Here is a 20,293-nt window from a genome sequence, read left to right on the forward strand (position 1 = left end):
GAGGCACCATGGAGACAGAGAACAGAGGTAGCATGTTTAGATGTTTAATGTTATCAATTAAAGGGCAAAAGTATGCTTGTGGGACTAGAAGCTTGGAGATCAGGTACCCTGTCTGAAGGATGCAGCACCCACAGCACCATCAACATCTGTTCTTGAAGAAGCGCAGCTATTTCTCTCAGACCCTCTAGCATTTGCAAGAAAGCCAGATGGAGGAACATGTATATCAAGATTTGATTTTTTTTTTTTTAATTCTTAGTCACAAATGAAGCTATTCGGTCAATCCGAATCCGACCCTGAGTCAAACGGGACCTGGGCAGACCAGCAAGAAAGTGGCCACAAGTAAAGAGGAGAGGTCATAGGAAAGCCAGCTCTGATGGCTTTGTCCTCAGGCTTCACAACTTGTGTAACTGTAAGAACCCAATGTCTCCTTCTTAGGAGACATGACCTGTATGATACAATAACTCTAGGAGACAATGAGGCAAATGAACCACCTCTGCTTTTTAATTAACGTATTGGGAAGGGTTTCCTCCCCAAGAAGGAAATAAAGAGAAGAAATTACAGAAAGGAAGGAAAAGGCAAAGCGAGTGCGTTTAAGAATTGATGATCAGCAGAAAAGTAAAATAGCATGTGGAGCAGCTACTCTATCCCTGATCCACACTTCTTGTTTCTGTAGGCAGTTGAGCATTCCAAAGCCGGCCATGTTGCTGCAAGCCCATAATTCCAGACTCACTTAAAGTTTCCAACCATCCCAATGCAACTTCACTGAGAGCCTCTGAGCTAGCCTCTAGTTCCAGAGTCAGTTCGTGTTGAAACCTGTCCAGGCTTCTAGATTAGAGGCTGTGAGAATATAGCAAGAAAGTTAATGTCCATACCAAGGAGCAAAGCCTCTCAGGAAATCGTGCCCAGGTATGTAGAACCATGAAGAGCCTTCCAAGCATCTGCTGAACTAGAGCTGGAACTCTGAAAGGGAAGGGGCTGTGTGACTCTGAAGGCTCAGGGATGAGTGCTGACCTGCAAGAGCATCACTACTAAAAGGATGTAAAGTAGAAGAAATAGCACAAGGCCCGAAGTAAAGGAGAGAGGTCTTATGAGAGGCCAGCTCTGTCCTCGGGCATCACTGCTTGCATAATTGTAAGAAACAAGTGTCTCCTGCTTAGGACACTTGGCCTGTAACAACTGCCAGAGTAAAGGGAGCTTCTAGTAAAGACAGCAAGGGTGCTTCAGGACCATACTCAAATCTACACTGGCCAAGGAATTATGCACAGCCAGAGGGAGGGCAGGGAAAGGGTTCCTCCACAAGGCCAAAGGTCAGGTTGTCCAAAAGCTCTGACAACTGGCAATTAACAGCTGTGCCTTAGTTTCTGTGATGAAAGGCCAAAACGTGTCTCTGCTCTTGGGACCTTCTCTGGATATAACTCTGTAACCTTTCAGAAAGCATCAGATCTTAAAGCCTTATTATGCTAGCAGCATGGGTGTGTACTTTAAGTAAACAATCACAATCACTACCTAGAGATACTTCGAAATAGGCTCTCTGGGGGAATGGAAATACTTTTAAACTTGAGGCTACATTATCCTGCAATTATTCTAAACATGCTTTCTTCCCTGACTACAAGCCAAGTTCTAAACTAAAAGTCTTTGATCCGATCATGAAGGAACACATTCCACCCTGCAGAAGATATACCGACGCTCATCAAGGAAGCTTCCAGGCATACCCCAAAGACAGATCTAAAAACTTGCTTGTTTGCTTCAACATCTCTGGCACTGGTGGTCTCAAAAGCACACATTCTACACTATTATGTAACAAATTACAACCACAACAGACCAATTATCACACAACAATGCAGTAGATACCCTCACGGCAGTTTCACTTTACTTCAGTCCTATATTATTAGAAGAATACTAAATATTGATGAATGCCAAATGAAGACTTCTGGATTATTGCAGAAAGTTACAAGATGTTATTTGCTTTTTCAAAAAAAATTTAAAGACCTTAAAACTGACATATCTATGACAAATATTAAAATAGGAAGAAAATCTAATGGCATGCTAGTTTTGATGAATGGCATCTATTACAGAAAATAAGCTAATGCGTTTAAGAGATTAATGTAGAGAGATTGCTAGGACAGCTTACACTTGTCCCTGATCTCTACTTTTCTTTTCTAAATCGGATCATCGGCCTTTGTAAAAAGAAGCAGAAAATACTATCCATGTCTGAGTACCACTGGAAAGATTTATCCCTTCTTTGGGCATAATCCACTTTTCACCCATCTGGCTGGAGGAGGGATTTGATGCAAGGACATAGCTCCAGGCAAGGTTTCTTGATCCTCCAGTGCTATGACCTCGAGACACTGGAGAGTCACAGTCCCATTCCCAACAGGGAGACATTTGGCTGTCAGTGCACGGTCTCATCTCCAAAGCGAATGTGCTTATTTTTGATTCCCACTTTCCATTTATCTTCATTTGTACTTGCTAAAGGCAGGCTCTCCCTTCAACTCAAAATTAAAGCTGCACCCTCCAGAACACGTGGCAAGCATCCAGGTTACCCTGAGAGATACAATTCAGGGAGGGATGCTGGTTTGTTTGGTCGTATTTCTTTCTGCGTTTGTCTGTCTGCTTTGATCCTAATTTGCTCAAACCAGTAGGACATATATGAACTCCTGCTAGTTGGAGTTTTGATCTATACAGTTATATAAACAAACTCCTTCCTTGAACATGGGTATCAAGGAAGAGCAGGTTGCCAGAGAACAAGATACAGAAGAGTTTCCCTTCTCTGGGAGGCTCTCATCCAATTCCCTGAGCATCTCCCCCAACCCCCAGCCCTACTTTGAGGTAGGAGAGGACTTGGAGAACTGGAGTTTGTCACTGCACATACAATTATCTGTCTAGAACATTAAAAGCCCAACCACCTGGGAATAACTGGTTTAGAGACAAGGCAAGGCAGCTCCCTGTTGGTGATTTTGTTTTGACATTGCAGATCTACAGACCATGGCTTCTTGCTGTGTCTCACATGCTATAGAATGCAAACCTGTTTATAATTTCCTACAGCAGCTAATTCCTATGCAGAAAAGAGATGCCTCGGAACATGAATTTTCCAGGTTGCATGTGTCTCTCTCTGTGACTCTATGTCACAAACAAACCTTTCCAAATGATAAGACAGACAGGTGGAACAACAACTGTGTTTTTAGATGCTTCCACAAGAAGCTCATTTAACTCTGCCTCTTTTGCTTCACAATGAATGGCTTCCATTAGTCACTGGCTAACTTCCTCAAAGACCCTGAGAGCTGTAGATTCTAGGAGGTTTTCTGTTTTGTTTTGTTTTGTTTTGTTTTGTTTTGTTTTGTTTTGCTTTTCTGGTTTCCTTAATTGTTCATAGAAACTGTATAGAAAAAAAGATCTCATGGAAAACAAGGCACAGGATTGGTACACAGAAATGAACATGAGTGCATAGCAGTCACCAGTGAAGCTGTAGAGAGACAAGGCTTTGAAATGAATTGTAACCAAGACTTTTGATGTTTCTTTATAAACGTGTACAACCATTTCACTTCTCTAAGTCATGGCTCTCTTAGCAGTAAACATGCCAATTACCCAATCATTATAAGCTGGAAACACAAATTGAAATTGTCACACTGTACCCATAAATATGTTGGGTGGTTATGTGTTGCTTTTGTTTTAATTGCTAAGAGTATAGCTCTTGTATACTATATGTGAACCCATAATGTTGATCCTTGGCATCTCAAAGGAAGGCAGGGAGAAGCGGGGAGGGGCTTAAGTAATTTAAGTGCCATTTAAAATATTTTATTATTAATTAAATTTTCCTTTGATAAGTTTATATATGTGTGTAGTCTATTATTCTCACACCATGATTGAAAACAGCAGCTGGTTCTTGGAAGATAGCTCAGTTGGTACAATTCTTGCTGTATAGGAATAAAGATCCTGGTTTAATTCCCTAAACAAGTACACGCATGTGCACATGAAAGTACTACCTTCTTAGATTGTCATTGGAATACATTGTAGATTTATTAAGAAAATCTACATATGCAAAGTACCTAACTTGGTGCCTGGCACACAATAAGCTTTCTTGGTAATTTTAACCCATCAATCTTTGCAAACTATAGACTTAGGTAGTTTCCAAATAGGATGTCATTCTAATTATTTAGTATCTGGGAGATTTACTTCAATAATATTAATACTAAAAAGGATGATAGCAATTGTGACCCCTCTCCCACACACACCAAATTAAAATCCTTAAATAGGAAGTCATAAGGAATACTCACTAACAAAAGAAAAATTTAAAAACAGCTAGAGAGGTTGATTTAAAAACAGGTAGTGTACTGCCATTGAACAAAAGACAGTGTTCAGGAAGGAGGAGAGAGACAGAGACAGAGAGACAACAAGACAGAGAGAGGATGCAAAAAAATGTTTGGTTAAAAAAGAAGCACATATCAAAGTATGCTTCATGAGTCATTTACAAGTCATGCTGAACTGCACAGCTCTCTCCAAGACTGAATGTTCAATTACTGAAAATGAATACATGGTTTGAGAGTTGGACAGAAACCCCACGGAGGGCTCTGTTACAATGACACGTAGCATTATGAAACAGAGGAAAGGTTGTATTAAAAGAGCCGTGCCACATTCTATAGCTTGGAATAAAATATAAAAGAGCAAGAGATGCCTTCAAATTACAAACCAGACCAAGGGCATCGATCCACTATTTCAGAGACCGTGAACCACCTGGCAAAGACTAACACTATCCCATTTTCCATGTAGGGTAAATGTGGAGCTAGGTGTTAGACACCATGATCATGGTTGATTCAGTTTTTTGAAGCTACAGAGAACTGCTTCTCTGACTGTGAACACCACCAACGTACTCGGGGCAGCTGTGATCCCTCACCATCACAGGAAGAGTAGAGCAGCAGAGGAAACAGGAGAGATCAGGTACAGAGCTGAGTAATGCTCCTCTCCTGCAGAGAACTCCTTGATGTCCACTCTATAACTCTCTCTCCCTCTTCCCTCACATTTTGAGGACAAATCAAAATTTAAAAGCCCTGGGATGAAAGTGAAACCTGAGCATCTGTGGTCTCTTTAAAACATTGCCAGGGATGGAGCAATGGCTGAAGGAGGGGCTAAGAGTACATACTGTCTTTGCAGAGAAACCTGTTCACTCCCTAGCATCAATAGCAGGCAGCTTGCAACTGCTTACCCGCCACTCTAGAGGATCCCCCACCTTTTCTAGCCTCCAAGGGCACCCACAATCACTGTTATGCACAAGCATACATAGAGACATATACATATATTAAGTTTAAATAACAAAAATAAATCCTAAAAGAATTACTTTGTCTGGATTCTTGGAGAAAAAACTTAAGCCCAAGAAATTAAAAAGTAGTACGCTTAGAAAGGTTTCAACAGCATAGTCCACTATTCCCTGCACGGTAAATATAGAATTATAATAAACACATATAACTTATTTTTAGGGTTCTTTGCACATTTATTATATATGTGTATATTCATATGTATATGTATAATGTATATGGATATATGCATATATATGTACATGTGTGTAAAATATGTTTCTTATGTGGACATGATAATACACAGTCACACCTCATTACTAAAATGCATATTAGATATTATTCTAAGTATTTATATCTATTTATGATAAATAAAGATGAGTTATTTAATCTTTACCAAAAAATATAGTACAGAAAAAATATATTAGTGTCACAGATCAAAATGCTGAGTCCCCTGAACCAGCGGTTACTGAGGAGGGGTGGAGAATACACTGAATAATACCATGCTGATCCCCTGATACAGCATGGAGTCATGTCCAAACGATCTGACTCTAGAACCTACACTGCATGAGAAACTTCATCCAATAAATAAACCAATGTGTTCAGATTAACTTATAGATAGCCCAAAAGATTCTTCAGTACAGTGATTCCCAGTGAATACAGTGCTTGCCTGAAGTCTTGTCCCCAGAGCACAAGTAAAGTCGGTACTGGTCCATCCTTTTTGCCAGCCCTCCTGATAGATAGAAGATAGAGGCAGGAAGAGTCCCTGAAAACTCACAGGCCAGCCAGCCTGGTGTACACAGCAATGAAGACTAAGAGATCCCGTCTCAGACAAGGGAGGCGGCATCCAGATTCGTCCTCAGGCCTAGACACAAGCACTCACATACAGAGGAATATTCCTTCTTAAAAAGGAATGAATAATATGCAAATATTTAACTTTCGGGCTTCATCCAGGTGATGCTGAAAAGTAGCAGCGTCATGTGATTCAAATTCTTGTAGCTTTATTAGCATTGCCAATGCTCTTGCATCTGCTAGGATGACATTTGTTTCCCAGCCCAGGGAAAGCTAACTGTACTTCACCAGTCACTTACAGAACCAGGCACTGTGACAGACACTCATGTCATACATACCTGCATTTAAACTCTTCTGGAATTTCCCTAATGTAGATTTTTGTACCCAGTCATTTTTGTATTAAACAGGAAAAGGGAGCTAAGCATATTTTCCATGTATCTGTAAGTGCTTTGCATTTCTACGAATGGATACATTTTAGGCCTGCTAATAGAAAAATGATCAGGTTATTCTCTGCTAAGGAGGCTCCATGCTATCCTGGGGAGATGTCAGTCTCAGACCAGCTCTGCTTTGTTCCTTTGTCTCTGCCCCCCAACCCACCCCCCCGCCCCTTTTCTTCCCCCTGCATGAATGGCTTGCAGTCTCTTTGGTCTCCATCCCTGTAATTCAAACATTACATAGCTCTCTTTTTATTTAACTTTCTTTGAACATGGTAAGTGCTTTTCATCTGCGTGCTCTTTCTTTTCCAGCCCAGGAAACTCATTTAATTACACATTTAAATCTTTACTTCTGTTCTCCTTTCTATTTATTTTTCTCCTGGAATTTCTATAATTCTCAACTTGGTTCCTTATTCTCTATATTTTTCTCCTTATTGCCAACCTTGCCCTCCCCCTCCACTATCCTGGTAAACTTTCAAATTTGCCTTTTTAAGAAATAAAAAATAATAATAATAATAATAAGACCAACTTTATTGCTTACATTTCTATATCTTCCCTAAATAGACCTACTTGCTGCAGTGAATTGCAACAACACTTATTTCTACCCAAATACAATTTCATTAAACATGGATTCTTACTATTTTAAAATAACTTCATGTCTCTTTTCCTTTTTATTTTTAATTTTTTTTATCCCACAGAGGAGGCTAGGTTTTCCTTCTCGTCTGATTCCTATAGTAAATCTTTTCCATGCTTATGTTTTCCTTTGGTGTCTTCTAAATGATGTTCTTCCTGCACTATTTGAATATGTTTGAATGTATTTCAATATATATCCTTTTAAAATAAAAATCTGTCTAGACCCAACACCTTTTTTTAATGTTTTTTAATTACATATTTTCCTCAATTACATTTCCAATGCTATCCCAAAAGTCCCCCATACCCTCCCCCCCACTTCCCTACCCACCCATTCCCATTTTTTTGACCCTGGCGTTCCCCTGTACAGGGGCATATAAGGTTTTCGAGTCCAATGGGCCTCTCTTTCCAGTGATGGCCAACTAGGCCATCTTTTGATACATATGCAGCTATAGTCAAGAGCTCCGGGGTACTGGTTAGTTCATAATGTTCCACCTATAGGGTTGCAGATCCCTTTAGCTCCTTGGCTACTTTCTCTAGCTCCTCCATTGAGGGCCCTGTATTCCATCCAATAGCTGACTGTGAGCATCCACTTCTGTGTTTGCTAGGCCCCAGCATAGTCTCACAAGAGACAGCTATATCTGGGTCCTGTCAGCAAAATCTTGCTAGTGTATGCAATGGTGTCAGCGTTTGGAAGCTGATTATGGGATGGATCACTGGATATGGCAGTCTCTAGATGGTCCATCCTTTTGTCACATCTCCAAACTTTGTCTCTGTAACTCCTTCCATGTAGACCCCACAGCTTAAGAACAGGATGTATGCATAAAGTTCCTCTGCTATTTGGTTTCCTCATAAAATTCCTTTTCAAGAACTATATACGTGAATACAAGATGGAGGTGAGTAGATATTCTAACTTCTCTTTCCTTTTCCATTAAGTTATTTATTTATTCACTTTACATCCCTATTGCTGCTCCATCCCACTTGCCTCCTCACACAGTCCCCTAATCCCCTTCCTCTTCTCCTCTAAGAGGGTGGAGTCCCTCTCCTCCAGGTATACCCCCATCATGGCACATCAACACTCTGCAGGGTTAGGTGCCTCTTCTCCCACTGATGCCTGACAAGGGGAATAGATTCTGTAGACAGGCAATAACTTTAGGAACAGCCCATGTTCTTGTTGTTGGGGGACCCACATGAAAACCAAACTGTGCATCCGCTACATATGTGGGAGTTGGCGGGGACCTAGGTCCTACCTGTGTATGCTCTTTGGTTGGTGGTTCAGTCTCTGAAAGCTCCAAGGGTCCAGGTCAGTTGACTCTGTTGGTCTTCCTGTGGAGTTGCTCTCCCCTTCTGGGCCCTCAATCTTTGCTTCTTTTAAAGGAAAGAACTCTTCACTGAGATGGTACCCAACCCTGCCCTTTAGTTCTCTATGTACGGCCAAGTACCATATATAATAAAGGATGATGTGCCTGGACACCGCCCCCTCTGCTATCATCCACCATCATATTTGGTTGCCATAACATCTTTCCTTCATGTTACATGGCTTCCTAAGAATTGTCACCCAAAGTCAAAAGATATGCAAGTAAAACTAATTTTAGTCTTAGGGAAAATAAAGGCTCTTTATGACACCAGGGCAGCTGTCTGGTTTTCTGATTGATAAAACCCATAGTTTCTGTGTTGGAAGAAGATGATTAAAAGTGCTTAAGAGACTTCCAGGCCACTGTATGAATTGGTTAAGAAGTTGTGAACAATGTCTACTCAGTCCAGGGAAGAGAATGGCAAACACATAGAAATTATTCCATCAATCTCTGATGGGTTTACTTGGATTGTGGGAGAATGGATGGCTCAAACATACCTGGGTTGCTGAACATCCATCCCAGTGGAGGTGACAAGTCCCAATAGCTACAACTCTGTAACTCAATGCCTGACTTGACAATGCTTGACAGCTCCACTAAAGAGTCTCCACTCTCCCACTCATTTCATAAACTAGGAGAAGAGAGGCTTGTAAGCTTTGTTATGCTTTCCTGTAAGGAACTTTTCAATATGGAGGACAGAGCTACATAACACAAGGAAGTTTTCAGGACCACTGGTAGTAAGCTCAGTCTCTCCACTCGCCTATCATTCTCACTACAATTGTTCCGGATTCTCATGTAAGGTGAACAAGTTACCCTTTGGTTTGGACCACAGCAGACATTCATACCTCATTGGAGATGTTCCAGCTTCACATCATGAAGCTAAAGATGAATGAGTAGGCAGTCACACTACGATGTTTCAGGAGCAGCTTGCTACACTTTGAAGCACAGTGGGACATTGCTGGGAAGAGCCTTTAGCACTAGCCTAGGGTAACATTGCTTTTCTGCAGAGGCTTTGATGTAAATGCAGTTGCTTTTAAAAAAATAATCTTTAATATTGGAGCAAAGAATGAAGAAATTCAAAGTCAGTACTGCAACTCAGTAGTATAAAATTTAAAACTTTCAGAAAACAAGGCCATGTACTGAGAAATTTGGTGAAGGAATCGATTGTAAAAATGTGCTACAAGACTGCCATTTCCTTCAGGAGACTCAGGCCATGCCATTTTGCACAGTTACTTTGAAAGGATTGGTTCAGCCTAGTAATCAGGGTAGCAGTAATTTACTGCTGGTCTTTTAGGGACTTTACACAACATTTAAATGCTAGCAAAAAAAAAAAAAAAATGACCCTGGATACTTGAATACCATATTCTATGCAGTAAAAGTACCTAACTACTTCAAAGGGGCTGCGGTCTACCTAGGAGAGGGACTATTTCTGTGCAAATTCAGCCTTGGAATCAACAAACACACTTGTGCACAGGCACAGCCCCAACCTTCCTCCGGCCAAGTTGGGTTTGGTTCTTTGCATCCTGCAGCCTAAAGAATTTTGCTTAAATCCTGCCTCCTTTTCTGTTCTCTGATTTCAGTTCCCCTGTACCAGCTAAACTGAGCTATAATTAAGAGAATAATGCAGGAGGAACTGAAGAGACAAAATAGAAATGGAGACTTAATTAAGATTAAGTAAAATTAGTTTTACTTAATAGACATATACACTAGCCTGCGACCATAAGCTTATTACTTCTATTGATGTGAACTCATAAGCGCTTAAAAGGTCTCTATTAAGATTCTGTTCTTTAAAATGTTGCACATTATCAATATAAGCAGGTGGTGAAGCATCCCAAAGATCCCATTTTCACTGGTTTTAGAGCCTTTGAGGATCAGATCATCTCCCAGTGTGGTTAAGTGGAGAGGTTAGGGAAAGATAAGCCAGTAAGGAGGCACGATGGCACTGTATTCATGCATCGCCTCTTCTCCCCATAGTATATACACATCGCCTCCTCCCCCCATAGTATATACACATCGCCTCCTCCCCCCATAGTATATACACATTGCCTCCTCCTCCCATAGTATATACACATCGCCTCCTCTCCCCATAGTATATACACATTGCCTCCTCCCCCCATAGTATATACACATTGCCTCCTCTCCCCATAGTATACACACATTGCCTCCTCTCCCCATAGTATATACACATTGCCTCCTCTCCCCATAGTATATACACATTGCCTCCTCCCCCCATAGTATATACACATTGCCTCCTCTCCCCATAGTATACACACATTGCCTCCTCTCCCCATAGTATATACACATTGCCTCCTCTCCCCATAGTATACACACATTGCCTCCTCTCCCCATAGTATATACACATTGCCTCCTCCCCCCATAGTATACACACATCGCCTCCTCTCCTCATAGTATACACACATTGCCTCCTCTCCCCATAATACACACATGTCGTCTCCTCTCCCCACAGTATACTCACATTGCCTCCTCCCCCACCTTAAAAGCCTCCAAAGACAATTTCTATGGGAATAAAAATTGAACATCTTTGTGCAAATTTTAAATTTTTGTGACTCTGTGCTAGATATGGCAGGAGCAAACTGTATCTTTCTCAGAGAGAATGATCATTTTTTTTCCTTGGGGCCACTCTGATGAATGTTCAAAACCATTAGCATTCTCCTCTGACCTGAATGAACACTCTTGTTCTTTATTGAGATCTGACGGAAAACAGATCCACATGTGCAAATTCAAGATATAACTATTGGTTTAATGAACTGCATCATATGTGTTTTCTCACTGTGATCCTTCATAATACTTCAGCTCATCAACACACATAAAAGACAGTTTTATAGAAAGAACATGAAATCAACTTAAAAAACAAAAAACAAAAAAAAAAAAACCCACACAATTTCTTTTAAATCTAATACCTTGTGGGAAAAAAGTGTTGTGGACTTGCAGTTAAATAAATACTCACTGTTAATACTCAATTGATGGATCATTCCTTGTGTCCCACCTATAGTGGATGTCTGCAAAGCCCTTTGGGAAGGCATTGTGAATGCCCACGTTATCCTGGTTTATACCTGGAATTCAAATTAGAAACTAGTTTCCCTTTCTTGTCAACAGCATATTCCTATTTTGAGCTGAATAATTCTTTGTCACAGGGGAGTCACCTGAGCATTTTAAGGTGAGCAGCAGCTTCTAATGATGAGATGCCAGGGGCATCTCAGCCCACACTCACACTAGTAGTAGATGAGCAAAAAATATGTCTAGTCATTGCCAAGTATAAGTGTTCTTCAGAGAAAAATAAGTGGGGGAGGGCTTCTAGTTGGGGATGAACCTGTCCCAGATCCCCATATAAGTGTGCTTACTCTAAACACTGGTAGGTCTCTCGGTTGAAGAAAATGACCAGTGGATATCTGAGGATATGATATGGCATACCCAAATATGTTGTTGGAGCTCACTGCCTTCAGACTTTGAACTTGATCAATCTCTCAGCTACATAAAATGAAATCCCCATGGGGGTCAGAATGGAAGGCTCTTGCTATTAAAAACAGACAACCTCTGCTTCTTCTCAGGGATGCCCAGGAATTTAACATCAGCCTGCAGAAAAGTATTCCCTCTTACCTGAATTTTTCTCCTGGTTTCAGTTTCTTCCTTTATCCCCTTGTTCTTTTCAACTTTATGAAAAACACAGATTATTTTTTTTCCTACTTACAATTTCTGGAAGGAATCTTCCTATTCCTTACTGCTATTTCCAGCCCTCTTCCTAATCGCCCTCCTTCTCCAGCTTCTCAAACGTGCCAGACTCCCCTGTCACTCATCATCATACTATCTCAAGGAGCAAATCCTTGCAGGTAGCACAAGCAAAACCAGAGATCTTCTTCCCTACTTGCCTACCTATAGCAGCTCTGAAACAGAGGGCAGAAAAAGCCAAGCCATCTTCAGAACATCAGTGGGAAAACAAGGAGGGAGAACTCTTGATTCTTAAACACTGGATGAGTTGCTGTGCATTTTAAAGCATCTAAAGTAGACGTTGGGCTCTCTGTCACTGGAAGGAAAGATCTGTACACTATAAGGCTTTATTTGCCACCTGAAAAAGTTATCTACAAAACTGGTCAGGAAAGGAGGTTTCTATGAAATGATACATCAAGAGCAGAGACAGAAAAGCAGAATATAGCCTGATATGGAATCACTTAGATAAATGCTGTTTGCTTAAGAGGCTTTATGGAGACGCCTCTGGCCTAACCTCAGGGTGCAGGCTCTTTATCTGAATGCCCTTTTGATTCTAGAGCTTAAGGAGATAGACACACACTGGGGAAGGAGAGGCCCTGGCTCTTCCTGTGTCTAGTACTCTCTGCTTTATAGCAGATGCATCACTCCTAGGTTCTGGGTAGCCTGCGATGACCAGGTGACTGGAGCATCAATCTAGGGTTGATTTTTACTTCAGTCGATAAGAAATTGGCATGCTATAGATCAACTGAATCACTCTTAAGTGCTCATAATTAATCTGTAGACCAAAGTGACAGCTCCCGGGCAAAAAAAGAAGACCATTTTTCCCTCAAAGGGCTAGAAGTGAAATTTCCTCATGAGGCTCCTCCTGTAAGTCAGTTTGTGAAGTAAGACTTCCCAACATTTTAACCAGTTGTGGGAGTAAATATTTAAAGCCCAGAGGATCAAGCTGCTAGCCAGTGTCTCCCCTTTCTGTCCTCATCTCTCTAAACTCTAAATCAAGTGACCACTAAAGATAAGCTCTTCACTTGTGTGTAAACTTCTGGCTCAATCCTCACATCAGTCCATCTCAGAAGTATAAGAAGCAAATTTGGAGCTGGGAGGTGGTGGTGCACACCTTTAATCCCATTGGTTTTATTTTTGATTTGTATTTTAGTAATAGACTTGAGGTTTTATTTAGAATATCTATCTTACTGGTGACTTTGAAGACCTCAGAAACCAAATGTCACACTGAACTATTCCTAGAGATGAACTATTGGATCTTGTGAGCAAGTAAAGGCCAAGATGCAGAAATCCAGGTGTATTACCTGTCCATCTACCACCTGGAAGCCAGCTGGTCTCAGCTATTTGATGGTTGAATTACAGACACACATGTTAAGACTTTCTGTAAGACTTTCTTACCTCCACACCAGAGCCCTCCAGAATACACAGTCAAACCATGTCCAGAAATGCTTGGTGGAACTATTTATGATCTACGTCTAAATACATCAACTGAGCCCCTCTACCCCAGCCATAGAAGTAGAAAAAAAAAGAGAGAGATTTTTTTTCATTTTGAAGTACTAGTAAGAAAATATCCTCCTGAATTCTCAGAAAACCTAAAGCTCCTAAAATTTCAAGAGAAATTGTCTTGTTCTGGACCCTCTCTCAAGCCTACTACAAGTATCTAAGCCTTACCTCCAAAATGTGACTCTTTTCTCATGAAAATTCCATTGAGAGTTGATCAAAATGGGGCAAGGGAGTAAAGGAATAGAGGTGTGCCTTTCTCCCCATCAGCATCACTATGCACAACTGCACAGTTGCACCTCTAGGACCAACCAAGCTTCCAGTTCTTTGTGCTGTGACAGTTCTCTTGGAGCATCTCTTGAAGTTTATGATGAATAGCACATGATTCCCCTGAGAAAACATTTCAGCTTGGATGCAAGGTTCTTAAGACCCAGAATAATCTCAATGGAATTGAAATATCCCACCTTTCTTGGAGGCTCATTAAGACTCAGGAAGTAAATAACTCAAAAGGTTTATGAAGTCCTTGAAACTGAGCAGATTCAGTAAGCCACTACCTCCCCAAACTTAATAATCTATAAGAATGGCTAGGTATTGTCTTGCCACAGATGGGGGCTCTGTCGGCCCCCCTCAGTCTGTGGGAATCAGGGGTTCCGGCAGATGGGCATAGAGTCGGCGGGAATTGACAGACAGACGCAGACACGAGAGTGTACTGGACCTGAGTGTAATTTGTCAAATCGAGCATCAAACTTTTCATACAGAAGAAAATAGGGAAGTTAGGTGACACACTGGCAAGGTACAATGAGGTTACTGGATTCTTACATAAAACAGAGGAATGCAAACACGAAAGGACTGGCAGGAACCGACTGGGATAAAATTCAATGTTAACAACTGGGATCAAAAACAGCCCCACCTAAAGTCAGCTTAAACTTAGAAGCCATGGGCAAGGGCTTCATGCCCTTGCCATAGTTCCTAGTTTAGTCTATTGTATAACTCAGCTATCTATCCTTCTTCCTAGATAATGGTAACTTCCTGTGTAGGGCAGTGACTTAGCTATCCATGCCCAGGGTCGGATCAAGGACTGCCTAGAATCTAACTGAGCTATATGTCAAAAAATCAATCCTTAGGAGCACTTATAATAAAGCAATATTAAGGGAAAGCACACAGATCCATTTACCAACTAAAGCAAGGACGTTAGAGCATTCGTTATACATGATGCCACCATTCCAGGAGATTAAGTTTCTGTGAACTTTTCGTCTCAGGACAGCGCCCAGGTTATTGGGGCCTGTCACGCTTGTCACTACTGGAGTGGATGTAGCATTGTCTTAAACATGTTGAGTTGCCTGGATGATGCTCAGTCTAACTGAGCTCTAAAAAGACATCCTCAACCCTGCTGAGGTGTCTGTTAGTATCAGATCTCCAGCTTTTGTGAGCTGTCACTCACCTGGATGAGATGCCACTGTCTTTGAGCCATTTCTGCCCCTGTAAGGAACCCCTCACTGATAATAGTACAGCATTTATAGTATATATGCTATAATACTTTAGTAAACATAATGAAACTCATTGATTTACATAGTTGAATTTTGATAGTGGCCTTATTTTAGTTTGTTGTCAGTTCCTTATTTAGGGTGAGTAAATATTTGCTAATGTCACCCAAGGAATGGTGTCACACAATATCTTTTTCATCATCAAATAGTGTGAGTGCCACCTCTCAGGCTGGTTAAGGCTCCAATAAAATGTTTTTACCCTCAGGGCAGCCTTTCCCATTTCAGACTGGGTGTCTTCCTGAAATACAGGTTAATAGAATGTGCGCTGTTTTCCTATCAGTCTCTTTATGAACCCACTTGCTAGCGGCCTTGTATTCAGAAGTCTTCTTGGTAATTAAGTTAACTATTTCTTAATTATCTGAAACTTCTAATAATGGCTGGGTTGCCACAAGTCTAGGTCTCTGCAGCTTCTTTAATTATAGAACAATAAAGCCATTAAGCATTAGAATAAATCATGTTCAATAAATAAGACAATTTTAATATTGCTCAAGCACATGTGCAAATGGAATATGATCAACATACATTGTATAGCATTCTCAAAGGATTAAAAATCGCATATTCAAAAAGAAACTTGGTATCTGCAATTAGAAGGAGTAAAATAGGAATCAATTCATTCTTGTGGCAGAAATCAGTTGATGACTTTATAAGATAGTAGTGTATTAATAGAAAGTAAAACCTAAAAGATGTGATATTATTGCTCTTACTACATATCATAAGAATATGTTATTTTAATTTTACTTTTCTTGCCAAGTAACAACAATTTGAATTGTCTCCCTTTATACACAAATAAGATGGCGTAACACCCAGTGGATACAACAATGGCCAACAATGTGACTTCAGAAAAATGAGCCACAGATTTGTCTGTTAGGAATGGAACAGTGGTCTCATACATGAGCTAAGCTGCATGGTGCTCGTCTACCACAACAGTCCTTCCTTTGACAAGAAGGAGTTTCTGGTCATTTTCCTCAAACCACCTCATATCTACTCCAACACTTACTTATTCTGAACCCCCTTTTGCCACTGTTTTATAATAGTGGTTAAAAATTATGAGTGCCCGAAACTGCTTTACTCATTGTAAAGAACAAAAGTAGGGAATACAAAGATAGCTCAACAGCTAAACTCTCTCCTGTGCAAGGACAGCATCCTGATTTCAGATCTCCAGCATGCAGGTAACAGCCAAGGAGGCAGTGTGCTCCTGAACCCTAGCACTTATCTGGCCAAGTCAGACAGACCTGGGAGTTCTCAGGACAGCAGGCTCAGTTGAAAGAGAGAGCTCTAGGTTCAGTCAGAGATCCTGTCTCAAAACATAAAGTGGAGAGTGACTGAGGAAGACACACATTGTTGACCTCTGGCTTCCACATGCACACAAAGAAGCCAGTACATTCACCTCCATATATACACACACAGAGGTACACAGTCACCTACACACATGCACACCCACATCCACAGTCACCTATACATGTACACACCACTCATACACACACACAAACACACACACACACACAGAGAGAGAGAGAGAGAGAGAGAGAGAGAGAGAGAGAGAACAGATACTAAGCATGAAATACATAAGCAATTAGAATAAATGGAAGTGAAAGATTCCCTCTGATAACAGCCTTGTAGAAAAATAACCTTATTGAGTTCAAAATGAAAGGATTCCTTGTCTGGAAGAATTGAATATACAATGAATCTCTTAAACTCATTAGATCTCCAAGGAAATTAAATATAAGATAAATAGTTATTCATTTCTGCAACTTAGCTTCCTTTTTTCCTGAAGATGCCTAATATATTAAAATCACAGAAAATATGAATTTTACATGTTACATCTGATTACCTTTTTGATGTTAAAGAAACCACTTATAAAGCACGATTTATATAGAAAACTCAACAAAGCCTCCAAATTTCTCTGTAGATTTGCCATTTGTAGAATTTGATGCTATGCGTAACCCCACACACATATACATATACATATATGTACACACACTTACACACACACACACACACACACACACACACACACACACACACACATATATATATATATATATATATATATATATATATATATATATATATATATTGCACATATACATTCACAACACATACATATATACATACATACTCAAGTAAACATACACATACACACACACTCAGTGTGGATAAGATAGTTAAAACAAGATTTGGTTACTCTAGTTTTCTATAAAGAGCATGTAAATTTACAATTTTAGTGCATGGGCAAATGTTTGGCTTTCTAGAAACTTTAATATCCAAGTGTTTCTACACTAGGATTAGTCAACCTCACCTTTCAAAATTAGGTACTTGGAATTGATCTCATATATGGATGAACAACAAAGAAAAATATGCAAAGGGTTTTAGTTGTTATTCTTCATATATGTGTATTTTAAATAATTTCTTTGGAAACAAAATTATAATGTTAAGCCTTGCTGTCTAACATTTGAAAGAGATTACTTTTTGATGAAAAAAGCTGATAAAATGGAAAAGACACCATCCTAAATTACAGAAAGAGAAAGATACATAGCTATAAGAGAGACTAGGGACAAATGTGGGTACCATTCTCCTACTGCTTCTATATTATGGAGAGAAAATGATTGGACCTTAGCTAGAATTATTTTTTGTTCAGAGCAACTAGAAGTTCTCAATTTCTTGTATGAGTATGGTATGTTTGGTTGGGCACTGTGAATTCCATGCAGAATTTTAGTTTATATGTGGTAAGTTGCCATTCTTACACAGGAGAAACCCCAGCCCTCATTTGTGAATGACAGATTCTCATCAAGCTCCCTCATAAGCCATCTCCACACACCATAATCCTAGTTCCCATAAGACAGGATCTCTGTCCCTCCCACAAAAGGAAATGGAGAAAATGTGGGTATCTTTAAGAAAGATGAAGTCATACCTCTGCAGAGAAAGTGTACAAATCAGGTACAAAATGACCAGTCCCTGGGGTCCCAGGCTCCTGGGTGCAGCCCCTTCATGGTTTCCAGGTGGTTATATTTAAACATAAATGTCAGGACCTGAGAGTGCCAAACTTCTGCATTAGGCAAGAAGCTAACACCTTTGTAACTCTATTCAAACTTCACAATATACCTTCTATATATAAAGAATATATTTTTTTAATGAAAATTGGACCTGTGGTATAGTGATTTGAACGAAAATGGCCCCATAGACTCATAGGGAGTGGAACTATTAGGAGGTGTGGCCTTGTTGGAGTAAGTGCTGCATTATTGGAGGAAGTGCATCACTGGAGATGGGCTTTAAAGTCTCAGATGCTCAAGCCAGGCCAGGATCTCACGGTCTCTTCCAGCTGCTTGCAAATCCAGATATAGAACTTTCAGCTGCCTCTTCAGCACCATATATGCTTGTGTGCTGCCATGCTTCCCAACATGATGGTAATGGACTGAAGCTCTAAACTGTAAGCCAGCCCCAATCAAATGGTTTCCTTTATAAGAGTTGCCATGATCATGATGTCTCTTCATAGCAATGGAAATCCTAACTAAAATGTGTGGGGAAATGCATGATAAACTCGTTGAAGTCTGCTGACTGGTAGAAGCATTTACTGAAGAATCACTAAATACCAAGCACTCATGAAGAACTCTATACATGGTTCCACTTGTTAATGTGTGTTGTGGATAGCCCTGGGGCCAATTATATTTAATGTTAATTCCGTTCTCCTGTGAGGGGTTGTGAACAAGGAATGAGTCAGTACTCAGGTGATTTCCTATAAATCTGCTTCCCATCTTAATTCGTAAAATAAAGGACAGCTGATGATTGGGCAGATAAAGGGAAGGTAGAGTGGAAGGTGGGATGAGAGGAGGAGGATAAAATGGAAGAGGGAGAAGACACAAGAGGAGGAGGAGGAGGAGGAGGAGGAGGAAGAAGAAAAGCAGAGTGGAAGCACATGGCCTAGAGAAACCGCAAGTTCTAAGGGGTCTCGTAGATGTGGAAGATGGTATTGTAGCGGTAGATCTGCCCAATCTAGGCGCACAGCATGTATTCATATTAATTGAGTTGTGTTTTCATTGCTGAGGCATATTTATTTGGGTTGAATATTTACCTCAACAAATGTGTCTATCAACACTATAGGGTACATAGGCTCTCATTACTTCCAACTACAGAAAGGGAAAAGAAGGCAGAATCTGATAGCCTGTGTAAATAACAAATAGGACCTCTATCTACATACCAGTTGGAAATGGACTTGTAATTACAGCTACCCAGGAAACTGAGGCAGGTAGGAAGATGGCAAGTTTGAGGATGGCTTGAATTCAAGGCCATCATGAACAACCCAGTGAGATACTGTCTCAAAAGATGAAGTTAAAAGTGACCTAGGTATACAGTTCAGTAGGGAGCCCTCGCCTGGCATGCTCATGAACCTAGGTTTAATACCAAGAACTGAGACATATACCCAAAGGCTTGCTCAAGCAACAGTCTTGGAGCTGACCCTATAGTCACTATATTCATTATCAATCCATTATAATCTCCCTTCTCCCCGTGACCAGAAATAAAAAATGTTTCCCTTTGAAATGGCTTGTTTTAATCCCTCATTTTGAGAATAGAAAGGTTCAAGCCTTCAGTTTTAAGCTAGATGTTGAATTCCTTCAGACAAATGACCATAGTTTCATTTCTCAGATAACAGTACATTTTATGATTCTGGGAAGAGTCCCTGGGCTGATAATGGCTTAAAATCCTCTGAAACTCTTTGAAGAACATGAAGGCTTTTCCACATAACTCAACAAGATGGACATCTGACCCTGCCATGAGTGCCATTAAAAGTTTTGACTGAACACAATCTAAATGGGTAAGGAAATCCCACATTTCCCACCTCTTGAGCTACGGCCTACCACAGTGCCTAGATTTTTCTCTTTGTCTCCTTACATTTATTTTCCCCAATGTTCAAGAGAAATACAGTGATGAGAACATCACAATAACTGGAGCTGATGTTGCCAACTCTGTACATGATACCCATAACTGTAAGGTTTAAGGAGAAATGCTGAGGCATATATCTGAGAATGACA

This window comes from Mus musculus, chromosome 1 (assembly GCF_000001635.26).
Source record: "Mus musculus strain C57BL/6J chromosome 1, GRCm38.p6 C57BL/6J".
Classification (NCBI taxonomy): domain Eukaryota; kingdom Metazoa; phylum Chordata; class Mammalia; order Rodentia; family Muridae; genus Mus; species Mus musculus.